General features: G+C 30.3%; 1 protein-coding gene across 4 annotated transcripts in view; it reads left to right on the top strand.

Annotated features, from left to right (window-relative positions):
* Positions 1-16,295, top strand: part of LOC121728565 (lachesin-like) — a 133,166-nt gene that overhangs the window by 100,084 nt on the left and 16,787 nt on the right. The window lies entirely within an intron of this gene.

Genomic DNA, 16,295 nt, shown 5'->3' with positions numbered 1-16,295 from the left:
ATATTGTTCGAGAAAAGGGCGAAATCTCGAGAGATTACTCGAGCATAGAAACGTCATACTCGTATTCAAAGCGTGATTTCTTTTCAACAGATTTCGTGAGATCTCGTTTGAACTTAATCTCGCGAGAATTGCCTTCACTAGCCATACTACAAAATATTTTCCCGCAAATGTGGAAATGTTTGACATCATTACGGGCAACACAAGTGACGGCCAGTCGCCCGTGATTTAAAGCGCCGCTGCCTACAGATAATAACATGTCCATCATGTAGATTCACTTGAATAATTATGTACCGTAATAATTAAAGCTTATTGTAACAAACTATTATCAGAGACTACAGTTGTTATGGCTGTCATATTTTTCGGTTGTATGAGGAAAATCTCATGAAAAAACTGACTTGCTATAAAATAAATTAAGACATTAAAAAAAACCCCCGCCAAACAACTTTAAAAAGTAATGAAATAATATTTACTGCCTTTAAGTTCAAATAATTCCTAACTTGTGTGAAGTAATATTTTAGTCCATAAATTATTGTTGTCAAGGTGTGTCGGGGGACCGCTAATGTAGATGTTTGATTTCACATAACTTATAAGTTATAACACCCCTCTTTTTGTCGGGGGTTAATAAAGTGATATACTTTAGGGTATGTATAATTCCCCTGTCAAAGTAGTAGCGATGAAAGAATATCATTTTTAATTGAAATTAACGAACAAACTACCTAAAACAATACACAAAATAGTGTATTTATTATGTAACAACTTTATTCTCGTACATCGAATTTTTTCAGTATCGAAAGTCGAAACTCCTCCCGTAGCCTACTTACATACCTATGTGAAGTTAGCAACCGAGTTCAAGGTAAACGATTTTTATATATCTCATTCGATTGTACCCGGAGTGTACCCGATTGTACCGCAATTAAAATCGTTTGTACTTCAATAGGGTAGAAATGGGGGGGTGGTAAAATTTGCTTAGCAACCGACATAAAGATACCGGAATTTCAATGATGCCATCTGGAAGAGTATCGTTTGTACCGGATTGTACCCGTTTTTAAAGTTATTTTTTTTATTTTACGAAAAAAAAACAAAAAAAAATCCCTAAAAATAAGGCTTTGTATAGAGTAGAAGGAAAGAAAGTATATAAAGCAGTTCAAATGTGTAAAAGAAGTTATTTTTTGAGGTAGATTCGTTCGGTCTTGGCGAATTTTCCAATATCTTACTATAAAAGTCGGAGTTATATTTTGCAGCTTTTGTCGTTTGTACCTCGCCAAAACAGAAAGATTATAAAAGAAGATACTATTCACTTTAAATTCACACAAAATTTTTTGAGGTACAAACGATTTTTCATATAGTAACAACGTCAGAAATTCAATCGGTCTTGACGAATTTTCCTATAACTTACTATAAAATTTTGAGTTAAATTTTGCAACTTTTATCGTTTGTACCTCGCCAAAACAGAAAGATTATTAAAGAAGATACTATTCACTTTATTTTAACAAAAATTTTGTAAGGTACAAACGATTTTTCATATAGTAACAACGTCAGAAATTCGATCGGTCTTGCCGAATTTTCCAATATCTTACTATAAAAGTCAGAGTTAAATTTTGCAACTTTTATCGTTTGTACCTCGCCAAAATTGAAAGATTATAAAAGAAGATACTATTCACTTCATATTCACCCAAGAAATTGTGAGGTACAAACGATTTTTCATATAGTAACAACGTCAGAGATCCTATCGGTCTTGACGAAATTTCTTACATCTAACTATAAAACTCGGAGTTAAATTTTGCAATTTTTATTACTCAAAATTTTTTGAGGCACAAACGAGTTTTCATATAGTAACAACGTCAGAGATTCGATCGGTCTTGACGAATTTTCCAATATCTTACTATAAAACTCGGAGTCAAATTTTGCAACTTTCGTTTGTACCTCGCCAAAACCGAAAGATTATAAAAGAAGATACTATTCACTTCATATTTACACAAAAAAATTTGAGGTATAAATGATTTTTCATATAGTAACAACGTCAGAGATTCGATCGGTCTTGACGAATTTTCGAATATCTTACTATAAAACTCGGAGTCAAATTTTGCAACTTTTATCGTTTGTACCTCGCCAAAACCGAAAGATTATAAAAGTAGATATTATTCACTTCATATTTATATGAAAAATTTTGAGGTACAAACGATTTTTCATATAGTAACAACGTCAGAGATTCGATCGGTCTTGACGAATTTTCGAATATCTTACTATAAAACTCGGAGTCAAATTTTGCAACTTTTATCGTTTGTACCTCGCCAAAACCGAAAGATTACAAATTATACTATTCACTTCATATTTCCAAAAAAAATTGAGGTACAAACGATTTTTCATATAGTAATAACGTCAGAGATTCGATCGGTCTTGACGAATTTTCGAATATATTACTATAAAACTCGGAGTCAAATTTTGCAACTTTTATCGTTTGTACCTCGCCAAAACCGAAAGATTATAAATTATACTATTCACTTCATATTTCCAAAAAAAAATTGAGGTACAAACGATTTTTCATATAGTAATAACGTCAGAGATTCGATCGGTCTTGACGAATTTTCGAATATCTTACTATAAAACTCGGAGTCAAATTTTGCAACTTTTGTCGTTTGTACCTCGCCAAAACCGAAAACTTATTAAAGAAGATACTATTTATTTCATATTCACTCAAAATTTTTTGAGGCACAAACGTGTTTTCATATAGTAACAACGTCAGAGATTCGATCGGTCTTGACGAATTTTCCAATATCTTACTATAAAACTCGGAGTCAAATTTTTTATATTTAGATGTTTTAAGTTTTATAGTTAGATGTAAGAAATTTCGTCAAGACCGATAGAATCTCTGACGTTGTTACTATATGAAAAATCGTATGTACCTCAAAATTTTTTGTTTAAATATGAAGTGAATAGTATCTTCTTTAATAATTTTTCGGTTTTGGCGAGGTACAAACGATAAAAGTTGCAAAATTTGACTCCGAGTTTTATAGTAAGATATAGGAAAATTCGTCAAGACGGATCGAATCTCTGACGTTGTTACTATATGAAAAATCGTTTGTACCTCAAAACTTTTTGTGAAAATAAAGTGAATAGTATCTTCTCTAATAGTCTTTCTGTTTTGGCGAGGTACAAACGACAAAATTTGCAAAATTTAACTCCTAGTTTTATAGTAAGATATTGGAAAATTCGTCAAGACCGATCGAATCTCTGACGTTGTTAATATATGAAAAATCGTTTGTACCTCAAAATTTTTTGTGTAAATATGAAGTGAATAGTATCTACTTTTATAATCTTTCGGTTTTGGCGAGGTACAAACGATAAAAGTTGCAAAATTTGACTCCGAGTTTTATAGTAAGATATTCGAAAATTCGTCAAGACCGATCGAATCTCTGACGTTGTTACTATATGAAAAATCGTTTGTACCTCAAAATTTTTTATATAAATATGAAGTGAATAATATCTACTTTTATAATCTTTCGGTTTTGGCGAGGTGCAAACGATAAAAGTTGCAAAATTTGACTCCGAGTTTTATAGTAAGATATTCGAAAATTCGTCAAGACCGATCGAATCTCTGACGTTGTTACTATATGAAAAATCGTTTGTACCTCAAATTTTTTTGTGTAAATATGAAGTGAATAGTATCTTCTTTTATAATCTTTCGGTTTTGGCGAGGTACAAACGATAAAAGTTGCAAAATTTGACTCCGAGTTTTATAGTAAGATATTGGAAAATTCGTCAAGACCGATCGAATCTCTGACGTTGTTACTATATGAAAACTCGTTTGTGCCTCAAAAAATTTTGAGTGAATATGAAGTAAATAGTATCTTCTTTAATAAGTTTTCGGTTTTGGCGAGGTACAAACGATAACAGTTGCAAAATTTAACTCCGAGTTTGATAGTTAGATGTAAGAAATTTCGTCAAGACCGATAGAATCTCTGACGTTGTTACTATATGAAAAATCGTATGTACCTCAAAATTTTTTGTTCAAATATGAAGTGAATAGTATCTTCTTTATTAATTTTTCGGTTTTGGCGAGGTACAAACGATAAAAGTTGCAAAATTTGACTCCGAGTTTTATAGTAAGATATAGGAAAATTCGTCAAGACGGATCGAATCTCTGACGTTGTTACTATATGAAAAATCGTTTGTACCTCAAAACTTTTTGTGAAAATAAAGTGAATAGTATTTTCTCTAATAGTCTTTCTGTTTTGGCGAGGTACAAACGCTAAAATTTGCAAAATTTAACTCCTAGTTTTATAGTAAGATATTGGAAAATTCGTCAAGACCGATCGAATCTCTGACGTTGTTACTATATGAAAAATCGTTTGTACCTCAAAATTTTTTATATAAATATGAAGTGAATAATATCTACTTTTATAATCTTTCGGTTTTGGCGAGGTACAAACGATAAAAGTTGCAAAATTTGACTCCGAGTTTTATAGTAAGATATTCGAAAATTCGTCAAGACCGATCGAATCTCTGACGTTGTTACTATATGAAAAATCGTTTGTACCTCAAAATTTTTTATATAAATATGAAGTGAATAATATCTACTTTTATAATCTTTCGGTTTTGGCGAGGTACAAACGATAAAAGTTGCAAAATTTTACTCCGAGTTTTATAGTAAGATATTCGAAAATTCGTCAAGACCGATCGAATCTCTGACGTTGTTACTATATGAAAAATCGTTTGTGCCTCAAAAAATTTTGAGTGAATATGAAGTAAATAGTATCTTCTTTAATAAGTTTTCGGTTTTGGCGAGGTACAAACGATAACAGTTGCAAAATTTAACTCCGAGTTTTATAGTTAGATGTAAGAAATTTCGTCAAGACCGATAGAATCTCTGACGTTGTTACTATATGAAAAATCGTATGTACCTCAAAATTTTTTGTTTAAATATGAAGTGAATAGTATCTTCTTTAATAATTTTTCGGTTTTGGCGAGGTACAAACGATAAAAGTTACAAAATTTGACTCCGAGTTTCATAGTTAGATATAGGAAAATTCGTCAAGACCGATCGAATCTCTGACGTTGTTACTATATGAAAAATCGTTTGTACTTCAAAAATTTTTTTGTGAAAATAAAGTGAATAGTATCTTCTTTAATAATCTTTCTGTTTTGGCGAGGTACAAAGTACAAACGATAAAAGATGCAAAATTTAACTCAAAGTTTTATAGTAAGTTATAGGAAATTTCGTCAAGACCGATAGAATCTCTGACGTTGTTACTATATAAAAATCGTTTGTACCTCAAATTTTTTTGTGTGAATATGAAGTGAATAGAATCTTCTTTTATAATCTTTCGGTTTTGGCGAGGTACAAACGATAAAAATTGCAAAATTTAACTCCGTGTTTTATAGTTAGATGTAAGAAATTTCGTCAAGACCGATAGAATCTCTGACGTTGTTACTATATGAAAAATCGTTTGTACCTCAAAATTTTTTATATAAATATGAAGTGAATAATATCTACTTTTATAATCTTTCGGTTTTGGCGAGGTCCAAACGATAAAAGTTGCAAAATATGACTCCGAGTTTTGTAGTAAGATATTCGAAAATTCGTCAAGACCGATCGAATCTCTGACGTTATTACTATATGAAAAATCGTATGTACCTCAAAATTTTTTGTTTAAATATGAAGTGAATAGTATGTTCTTTAATAATTTTTCGGTTTTGGCGAGGTACAAACGATCAAAGTTACAAAATTTAACTCCGACTTTCATAGTTAGATATAGGAAAATTCGTCAAGACCGATCGAATCTCTGACGTTGTTACTATATGAAAAATCGTTTGTACTTCAAACTTATTTTTTTTAAAATAAAGTGAATAGTATCTTCTTTAATAATCTTTCTGTTTTGGCGAGGTACAAAGTACAAACGATAAAAGATGCAAAATTTAACTCAAAGTTTTATAGTAAGTTATAGGAAATTTCGTCAAGACCGATAGAATCTCTGACGTTGTTACTATATAACAATCGTTTTTACCTCAAAATTTTTTGTGTGAATATGAAGTGAATAGAATCTTCTTTTATAATCTCTCGGTTTTGGCTAGGTACAAACGATAAAAATTGCAAAATTTAACTCCAAGTTTTATAGTTAGATGTAAGAAATTTCGTCAAGACCGATAGAATCTCTGACGTTGTTAATATATGAAAAATCGTTTGTACCTCAAAATTTTTTGTGTAAATATGAAGTGAATAGTATCTACTTTTATAATCTTTCGGTTTTGGCGAGGTACAAACGATAAAAGTTGCAAAATTTGACTCCGAGTTTTATAGTAAGATATTCGAAAATTCGTCAAGACCGATCGAATCTCTGACATTGTTACTATATGAAAAATCGTTTGTACCTCAAATTTTTTTTGTAAGTATGAAGTGAGTAGTATCTTCTTTAATAATTTTTCGGTTTTGGCGAGGTATAAATGATAAAAGTTGCAAAATTTGACTCCGAGTTTTATAGTAAGATATTCGAAAATTCGTCAAGACCGATAGAATCTCTGACGTTGTTACTATATGAAAAATCGTTTGTACCTCAAAATTTTTTATATAAATATGAAGTGAATAATATCTACTTTTATAATCTTTCGGTTTTGGCGAGGTACAAACGATAAAAATTGCAAAATTTAACTCTGTGTTTTATAGTTAGATGTAAGAAATTTCGTCAAGACCGATAGAATCTCTGACGTTGTTACTATATGAAAAATCGTTTGTACCTCAAAATTTTTTATATAAATATGAAGTGAATAATATCTACTTTTATAATCTTTCGGTTTTGGCGAGGTCCAAACGATAAAAGTTGCAAAATATGACTCCGAGTTTTGTAGTAAGATATTCGAAAATTCGTCAAGACCGATCGAATCTCTGACGTTATTACTATATGAAAAATCGTATGTACCTCAAAATTTTTTGTTTAAATATGAAGTGAATAGTATGTTCTTTAATAATTTTTCGGTTTTGGCGAGGTACAAACGATCAAAGTTACAAAATTTAACTCCGACTTTCATAGTTAGATATAGGAAAATTCGTCAAGACCGATCGAATCTCTGACGTTGTTACTATATGAAAAATCGTTTGTACTTCAAACTTATTTTTTTTTAAATAAAGTGAATAGTATCTTCTTTAATAATCTTTCTGTTTTGGCGAGGTACAAAGTACAAACGATAAAAGATGCAAAATTTAACTCAAAGTTTTATAGTAAGTTATAGGAAATTTCGTCAAGACCGATAGAATCTCTGACGTTGTTACTATTTAACAATCGTTTTTACCTCAAAATTTTTTGTGTGAATATGAAGTGAATAGAATCTTCTTTTATAATCTCTCGGTGTTGGCTAGGTACAAACGATAAAAATTGCAAAATTTAACTCCAAGTTTTATAGTTAGATGTAAGAAATTTCGTCAAGACCGATAGAATCTCTGACGTTGTTAATATATGAAAAATCGTTTGTACCTCAAAATTTTTTGTGTAAATATGAAGTGAATAGTATCTACTTTTATAATCTTTCGGTTTTGGCGAGGTACAAACGATAAAAGTTGCAAAATTTGACTCCGAGTTTTATAGTAAGATATTCTAAAATTCGTCAAGACCGATCGAATCTCTGACATTGTTACTATATGAAAAATCGTTTGTACCTCAAATTTTTTTTGTAAGTATGAAGTGAGTAGTATCTTCTTTAATAATTTTTCGGTTTTGGCGAGGTATAAATGATAAAAGTTGCAAAATTTGACTCCGAGTTTTATAGTAAGATATTCGAAAATTCGTCAAGACCGATAGAATCTCTGACGTTGTTACTATATGAAAAATCGTTTGTACCTCAAAATTTTTTATATAAATATGAAGTGAATAATATCTTTTTTTATAATCTTTCGGTTTTGGCGAGGTACAAACGATAAAAGTTGCAAAATATGACTCCGAGTTTTGTAGTAAGATATTCGAAAATTTGTCAAGACCGATCGAATCTCTGACGTTGTTACTATATGAAAAATCGTTTGTACCTCAAAATTTTTTATATAAATATGAAGTGAATAATATCTACTTTTATAATCTTTCGGTTTTGGCGAGGTACAAATGATAAAAGTTGCAAAATTTGACTCCGAGTTTTATAGTAAGATATTCGAAAATTCGTCAAGACCGATCGAATCTCTGACGTTGTTACTATATGAAAAATCTTTTGTGCCTCAAATTTTTTTGTGTAAATATGAAGTGAATAGTATCTTCTTTTATAATCTTTCGGTTTTGGCGAGGTTTAAACTATTAAAGTTGCAAAATTTAACTCTGACTTTTATAGTCAGATATTGGAAAATTCGTCAAGACCGATCGAATCTCTGACGTTGTTACTATATGAAAAATCGTTTGTACCTCAAATTTTTTTTGTAAGTATGAAGTGAGTAGTATCTTCTTTAATAATTTTTCGGTTTTGGCGAGGTACAAATGATAAAAGTTGCAAAATTTGACTCCGAGTTTTATAGTAAGATATTCGAAAATTCGTCAAGACCGATCGAATCTCTGACGTTGTTACTATATGAAAAATCGTTTGTACCTCAAAATTTTTTTGTAAGTATGAAGTGAATAATATCTACTTTTATAATCTTTCGGTTTTGGCGAGGTACAAACGATAAAAGTTGCAAAATTTGACTCCGAGTTTTATAGTAAGATATTCGAAAATTCGTCAAGACCGATCGAATCTCTGACGTTGTTACTATATGAAAAATCGTTTCTACCTCAAATTTTTTTGTGTAAATATGAAGTGAATAGTATCTTCTTTTATAATCTTTCGGTTTTGGCGAGGTACAAACGATAAAAGTTGCAAAATTTGACTCCGAGTTTTATAGTAAGATATTGGAAAATTCGTCAAGACCGATCGAATCTCTGACGTTGTTACTATATGAAAACTCGTTTGTGCCTCAAAAAATTTTGAGTGAATATGAAGTAAATAGTATCTTCTTTAATAAGTTTTCGGTTTTGGCGAGGTACAAACGATAACAGTTGCAAAATTTAACTCCGAGTTTTATAGTTAGATGTAAGAAATTTCGTCAAGACCGATAGAATCTCTGACGTTGTTACTATATGAAAAATCGTATGTACCTCAAAATTTTTTGTTTAAATATGAAGTGAATAGTATCTTCTTTAATAATTTTTCGGTTTTGGCGAGGTACAAACGATAAAAGTTACAAAATTTAACTCCGAGTTTCATAGTTAGATATAGGAAAATTCGTCAAGACCGATCGAATCTCTGACGTTGTTACTATATGAAAAATCGTTTGTACTTCAAAAATTTTTTTGTGAAAATAAAGTGAATAGTATCTTCTTTAATAATCTTTCTGTTTTGGCGAGGTACAAAGTACAAACGATAAAAGATGCAAAATTTAACTCAAAATTTTATAGTAAGTTATAGGAAATTTCGTCAAGACCGATAGAATCTCTGACGTTGTTACTATATAAAAATCGTTTGTACGTCAAATTTTTTTGTGTGAATATGAAGTGAATAGAATCTTCTTTTATAATCTTTCGGTTTTGGCGAGGTACAAACGATAAAAATTGCAAAATTTAACTCCGTGTTTTATAGTTAGATGTAAGAAATTTCGTCAAGACCGATAGAATCTCTGACGTTGTTACTATATGAAAAATCGTTTGTACCTCAAAATTTTTTATATAAATATGAAGTGAATAATATCTACTTTTATAATCTTTCGGTTTTGGCGAGGTCCAAACGATAAAAGTTGCAAAATATGACTCCGAGTTTTGTAGTAAGATATTCGAAAATTCGTCAAGACCGATCGAATCTCTGACGTTATTACTATATGAAAAATCGTATGTACCTCAAAATTTTTTGTTTAAATATGAAGTGAATAGTATGTTCTTTAATAATTTTTCGGTTTTGGCGAGGTACAAACGATCAAAGTTACAAAATTTAACTCCGACTTTCATAGTTAGATATAGGAAAATTCGTCAAGACCGATCGAATCTCTGACGTTGTTACTATATGAAAAATCGTTTGTACTTCAAACTTATTTTTTTTAAAATAAAGTGAATAGTATCTTCTTTAATAATCTTTCTGTTTTGGCGAGGTACAAAGTACAAACGATAAAAGATGCAAAATTTAACTCAAAGTTTTATAGTAAGTTATAGGAAATTTCGTCAAGACCGATAGAATCTCTGACGTTGTTACTATATAACAATCGTTTTTACCTCAAAATTTTTTGTGTGAATATGAAGTGAATAGAATCTTCTTTTATAATCTCTCGGTGTTGGCTAGGTACAAACGATAAAAATTGCAAACTTTAACTCCAAGTTTTATAGTTAGATGTAAGAAATTTCGTCAAGACCGATAGAATCTCTGACGTTGTTAATATATGAAAAATCGTTTGTACCTCAAAATTTTTTGTGTAAATATGAAGTGAATAGTATCTACTTTTATAATCTTTCGGTTTTGGCGAGGTACAAACGATAAAAGTTGCAAAATTTGACTCCGAGTTTTATAGTAAGATATTCGAAAATTCGTCAAGACCGATCGAATCTCTGACATTGTTACTATATGAAAAATCGTTTATACCTCAAATTTTTTTTGTAAGTATGAAGTGAGTAGTATCTTCTTTAATAATTTTTCGGTTTTGGCGAGGTATAAATGATAAAAGTTGCAAAATTTGACTCCGAGTTTTATAGTAAGATATTCGAAAATTCGTCAAGACCGATAGAATCTCTGACGTTGTTACTATATGAAAAATCGTTTGTACCTCAAAATTTTTTATATAAATATGAAGTGAATAATATCTACTTTTATAATCTTTCGGTTTTGGCGAGGTACAAATGATAAAAGTTGCAAAATTTGACTCCGAGTTTTATAGTAAGATATTCGAAAATTCGTCAAGACCGATCGAATCTCTGACGTTGTTACTATATGAAAAATCTTTTGTGCCTCAAATTTTTTTGTGTAAATATGAAGTGAATAGTATCTTCTTTTATAATCTTTCGGTTTTGGCGAGGTTTAAACTATAAAAGTTGCAAAATTTAACTCTGACTTTTATAGTCAGATATTGGAAAATTCGTCAAGACCGATCGAATCTCTGACGTTGTTACTATATGAAAAATCGTTTGTACCTCAAATTTTTTTTGTAAGTATGAAGTGAGTAGTATCTTCTTTAATAATTTTTCGGTTTTGGCGAGGTACAAATGATAAAAGTTGCAAAATTTGACTCCGAGTTTTATAGTAAGATATTCGAAAATTCGTCAAGACCGATCGAATCTCTGACGTTGTTACTATATGAAAAATCGTTTGTACCTCAAAATTTTTTATATAAATATGAAGTGAATAATATCTACTTTTATAATCTTTCGGTTTTGGCGAGGTACAAACGATAAAAGTTGCAAAATTTGACTCCGAGTTTTATAGTAAGATATTCGAAAATTCGTCAAGACCGATCGAATCTCTGACGTTGTTACTATATGAAAAATCGTTTCTACCTCAAATTTTTTTGTGTAAATATGAAGTGAATAGTATCTTCTTTTATAATCTTTCGGTTTTGGCGAGGTACAAACGATAAAAGTTGCAAAATTTGACTCCGAGTTTTATAGTAAGATATTGGAAAATTCGTCAAGACCGATCGAATCTCTGACGTTGTTACTATATGAAAACTCGTTTGTGCCTCAAAAAATTTTGAGTGAATATGAAGTAAATAGTATCTTCTTTAATAAGTTTTCGGTTTTGGCGAGGTACAAACGATAACAGTTGCAAAATTTAACTCCGAGTTTTATAGTTAGATGTAAGAAATTTCGTCAAGACCGATAGAATCTCTGACGTTGTTACTATATGAAAAATCGTATGTACCTCAAAATTTTTTGTTTAAATATGAAGTGAATAGTATCTTCTTTAATAATTTTTCGGTTTTGGCGAGGTACAAACGATAAAAGTTACAAAATTTAACTCCGAGTTTCATAGTTAGATATAGGAAAATTCGTCAAGACCGATCGAATCTCTGACGTTGTTACTATATGAAAAATCGTTTGTACTTCAAAAATTTTTTTGTGAAAATAAAGTGAATAGTATCTTCTTTAATAATCTTTCTGTTTTGGCGAGGTACAAAGTACAAACGATAAAAGATGCAAAATTTAACTCAAAATTTTATAGTAAGTTATAGGAAATTTCGTCAAGACCGATAGAATCTCTGACGTTGTTACTATATAAAAATCGTTTGTACGTCAAATTTTTTTGTGTGAATATGAAGTGAATAGAATCTTCTTTTATAATCTTTCGGTTTTGGCGAGGTACAAACGATAAAAATTGCAAAATTTAACTCCGTGTTTTATAGTTAGATGTAAGAAATTTCGTCAAGACCGATAGAATCTCTGACGTTGTTACTATATGAAAAATCGTTTGTACCTCAAAATTTTTTATATAAATATGAAGTGAATAATATCTACTTTTATAATCTTTCGGTTTTGGCGAGGTCCAAACGATAAAAGTTGCAAAATATGACTCCGAGTTTTGTAGTAAGATATTCGAAAATTCGTCAAGACCGATCGAATCTCTGACGTTATTACTATATGAAAAATCGTATGTACCTCAAAATTTTTTGTTTAAATATGAAGTGAATAGTATGTTCTTTAATAATTTTTCGGTTTTGGCGAGGTACAAACGATCAAAGTTACAAAATTTAACTCCGACTTTCATAGTTAGATATAGGAAAATTCGTCAAGACCGATCGAATCTCTGACGTTGTTACTATATGAAAAATCGTTTGTACTTCAAACTTATTTTTTTTAAAATAAAGTGAATAGTATCTTCTTTAATAATCTTTCTGTTTTGGCGAGGTACAAAGTACAAACGATAAAAGATGCAAAATTTAACTCAAAGTTTTATAGTAAGTTATAGGAAATTTCGTCAAGACCGATAGAATCTCTGACGTTGTTACTATATAACAATCGTTTTTACCTCAAAATTTTTTGTGTGAATATGAAGTGAATAGAATCTTCTTTTATAATCTCTCGGTTTTGGCTAGGTACAAACGATAAAAATTGCAAAATTTAACTCCAAGTTTTATAGTTAGATGTAAGAAATTTCGTCAAGACCGATAGAATCTCTGACGTTGTTAATATATGAAAAATCGTTTGTACCTCAAAATTTTTTGTGTAAATATGAAGTGAATAATATCTACTTTTATAATCTTTCGGTTTTGGCGAGGTACAAACGATAAAAGTTGCAAAATTTGACTCCGAGTTTTATAGTAAGATATTCGAAAATTCGTCAAGACCGATCGAATCTCTGACATTGTTACTATATGAAAAATCGTTTGTACCTCAAATTTTTTTTGTAAGTATGAAGTGAGTAGTATCTTCTTTAATAATTTTTCGGTTTTGGCGAGGTATAAATGATAAAAGTTGCAAAATTTGACTCCGAGTTTTATAGTAAGATATTCGAAAATTCGTCAAGACCGATAGAATCTCTGACGTTGTTACTATATGAAAAATCGTTTGTACCTCAAAATTTTTTATATAAATATGAAGTGAATAATATCTATTTTTATAATCTTTCGGTTTTGGCGAGGTACAAACGATAAAAGTTGCAAAATATGACTCCGAGTTTTGTAGTAAGATATTCGAAAATTTGTCAAGACCGATCGAATCTCTGACGTTGTTACTATATGAAAAATCGTTTGTACCTCAAAATTTTTTATATAAATATGAAGTGAATAATATCTACTTTTATAATCTTTCGGTTTTGGCGAGGTACAAATGATAAAAGTTGCAAAATTTGACTCCGAGTTTTATAGTAAGATATTCGAAAATTCGTCAAGACCGATCGAATCTCTGACGTTGTTACTATATGAAAAATCTTTTGTGCCTCAAATTTTTTTGTGTAAATATGAAGTGAATAGTATCTTCTTTTATAATCTTTCGGTTTTGGCGAGGTTTAAACTATAAAAGTTGCAAAATTTAACTCTGACTTTTATAGTCAGATATTGGAAAATTCGTCAAGACCGATCGAATCTCTGACGTTGTTACTATATGAAAAATCGTTTGTACCTCAAATTTTTTTTGTAAGTATGAAGTGAGTAGTATCTTCTTTAATAATTTTTCGGTTTTGGCGAGGTATAAATGATAAAAGTTGCAAAATTTGACTCCGAGTTTTATAGTAAGATATTCGAAAATTCGTCAAGACCGATCGAATCTCTGACGTTGTTACTATATGAAAAATCGTTTGTACCTCAAAATTTTTTATATAAATATGAAGTGAATAATATCTACTTTTATAATCTTTCGGTTTTGGCGAGGTACAAACGATAAAAGTTGCAAAATTTGACTCCGAGTTTTATAGTAAGATATTCGAAAATTCGTCAAGACCGATCGAATCTCTGACGTTGTTACTATATGAAAAATCGTTTCTACCTCAAATTTTTTTGTGTAAATATGAAGTGAATAGTATCTTCTTTTATAATCTTTCGGTTTTGGCGAGGTACAAACGATAAAAGTTGCAAAATTTGACTCCGAGTTTTATAGTAAGATATTGGAAAATTCGTCAAGACCGATCGAATCTCTGACGTTGTTACTATATGAAAACTCGTTTGTGCCTCAAAAAATTTTGAGTGAATATGAAGTAAATAGTATCTTCTTTAATAAGTTTTCGGTTTTGGCGAGGTACAAACGATAACAGTTGCAAAATTTAACTCCGAGTTTTATAGTTAGATGTAAGAAATTTCGTCAAGACCGATAGAATCTCTGACGTTGTTACTATATGAAAAATCGTATGTACCTCAAAATTTTTTGTTTAAATATGAAGTGAATAGTATCTTCTTTAATAATTTTTCGGTTTTAGCGAGGTACAAACGATAAAAGTTACAAAATTTAACTCCGAGTTTCATAGTTAGATATAGGAAAATTCGTCAAGACCGATCGAATCTCTGACGTTGTTACTATATGAAAAATCGTTTGTACTTCAAAAATTTTTTTGTGAAAATAAAGTGAATAGTATCTTCTTTAATAATCTTTCTGTTTTGGCGAGGTACAAAGTACAAAACGATAAAAGATGCAAAATTTAAATCAAAGTTTTATAGTAAGTTATAGGAAATTTCGTCAAGACCGATAGAATCTCTGACGTTGTTACTATATAAAAATCGTTTGTACCTCAAAATTTTTTGTGTGAATATGAAGTGAATAGAATCTTCTTTTATAATCTTTCGGTTTTGGCGAGGTACAAACGATAAAAATTGCAAAATTTAACTCCGAGTTTTATAGTTAGATGTAAGAAATTTCGTCAAGACCGATAGAATCTCTGACGTTGTTACTATATGAAAAATCGTTTGTACCTCACAATTTCTTGGGTGAATATGAAGTGAATAGTATAATTTATAATCTTTCGGTTTTGGCGAGGTACAAACGATAAAAGTTGCAAAATTTAACTCTGACTTTTATAGTAAGATATTGGAAAATTCGGCAAGACCGATCGAATTTCTGACGTTGTTACTATATGAAAAATCGTTTGTACCTTACAAAATTTTATGTTAAAATAAAGTGAATAGTATCTTCTTTAATAATTTTTCTGTTTTGGCGAGGTACAAACGATAAAAGTTGCAAAATTTAACTCAAAGTTTTATAGTAAGTTATAGGAAAATTCGTCAAGACCGATTGAATTTCTGACGTTGTTACTATATGAAAAATCGTTTGTACCTCAAAAAATTTTGTGTGAATTTAAAGTGAATAGTATCTTCTTTTATAATCTTTCTGTTTTGGCGAGGTACAAACGACAAAAGCTGCAAAATATAACTCCGACTTTTATAGTAATATATTGGAAAATTCGTCAAGACCGAACGAATCTACCTCAAAAAATAACTTCTTTTACACATTTGAACTGCTTTATATACTTTCTTTCCTTCTACTCCATACAAAGCCTTATTTTTAGGGATTTTTTTTTTTGTTTTTTCTTTCGTAAAATTAAAAAAAATTAACTTTAAAAACGGGTACAATCCGGTACAAACGATACTCTTCCAGATGGCATCATTGAAATTCCGGTATCTTTATGTCGGTTGCTAAGCAAATTTTACCACCCCCCCATTTCTACCCTATTTAGGTACAAACGATTTTAATTGCGGTACAATCGGGTACACTCCGGGTACAATCGAATGACATATATAAAAATCATTTACTTTGAACTCGGTTGCTAACTTCACATAGGTTACTTACATAGCTCGACCAAATAACGTAGTCCTGTCATCAAAATAATATGAACTGATTTCTCTGATAGTACATAGGTCAGCCAAGCGAGTTCTCTCACTAACCCATTGCAAA

The sequence above is a fragment of the Aricia agestis genome, chromosome 7 (assembly GCF_905147365.1).
Source record: "Aricia agestis chromosome 7, ilAriAges1.1, whole genome shotgun sequence".
Taxonomy (NCBI): domain Eukaryota; kingdom Metazoa; phylum Arthropoda; class Insecta; order Lepidoptera; family Lycaenidae; genus Aricia; species Aricia agestis.
Note: the sequence above shows the minus strand (reverse complement) of the source record. Positions and strands in the feature narration are given on the sequence as shown.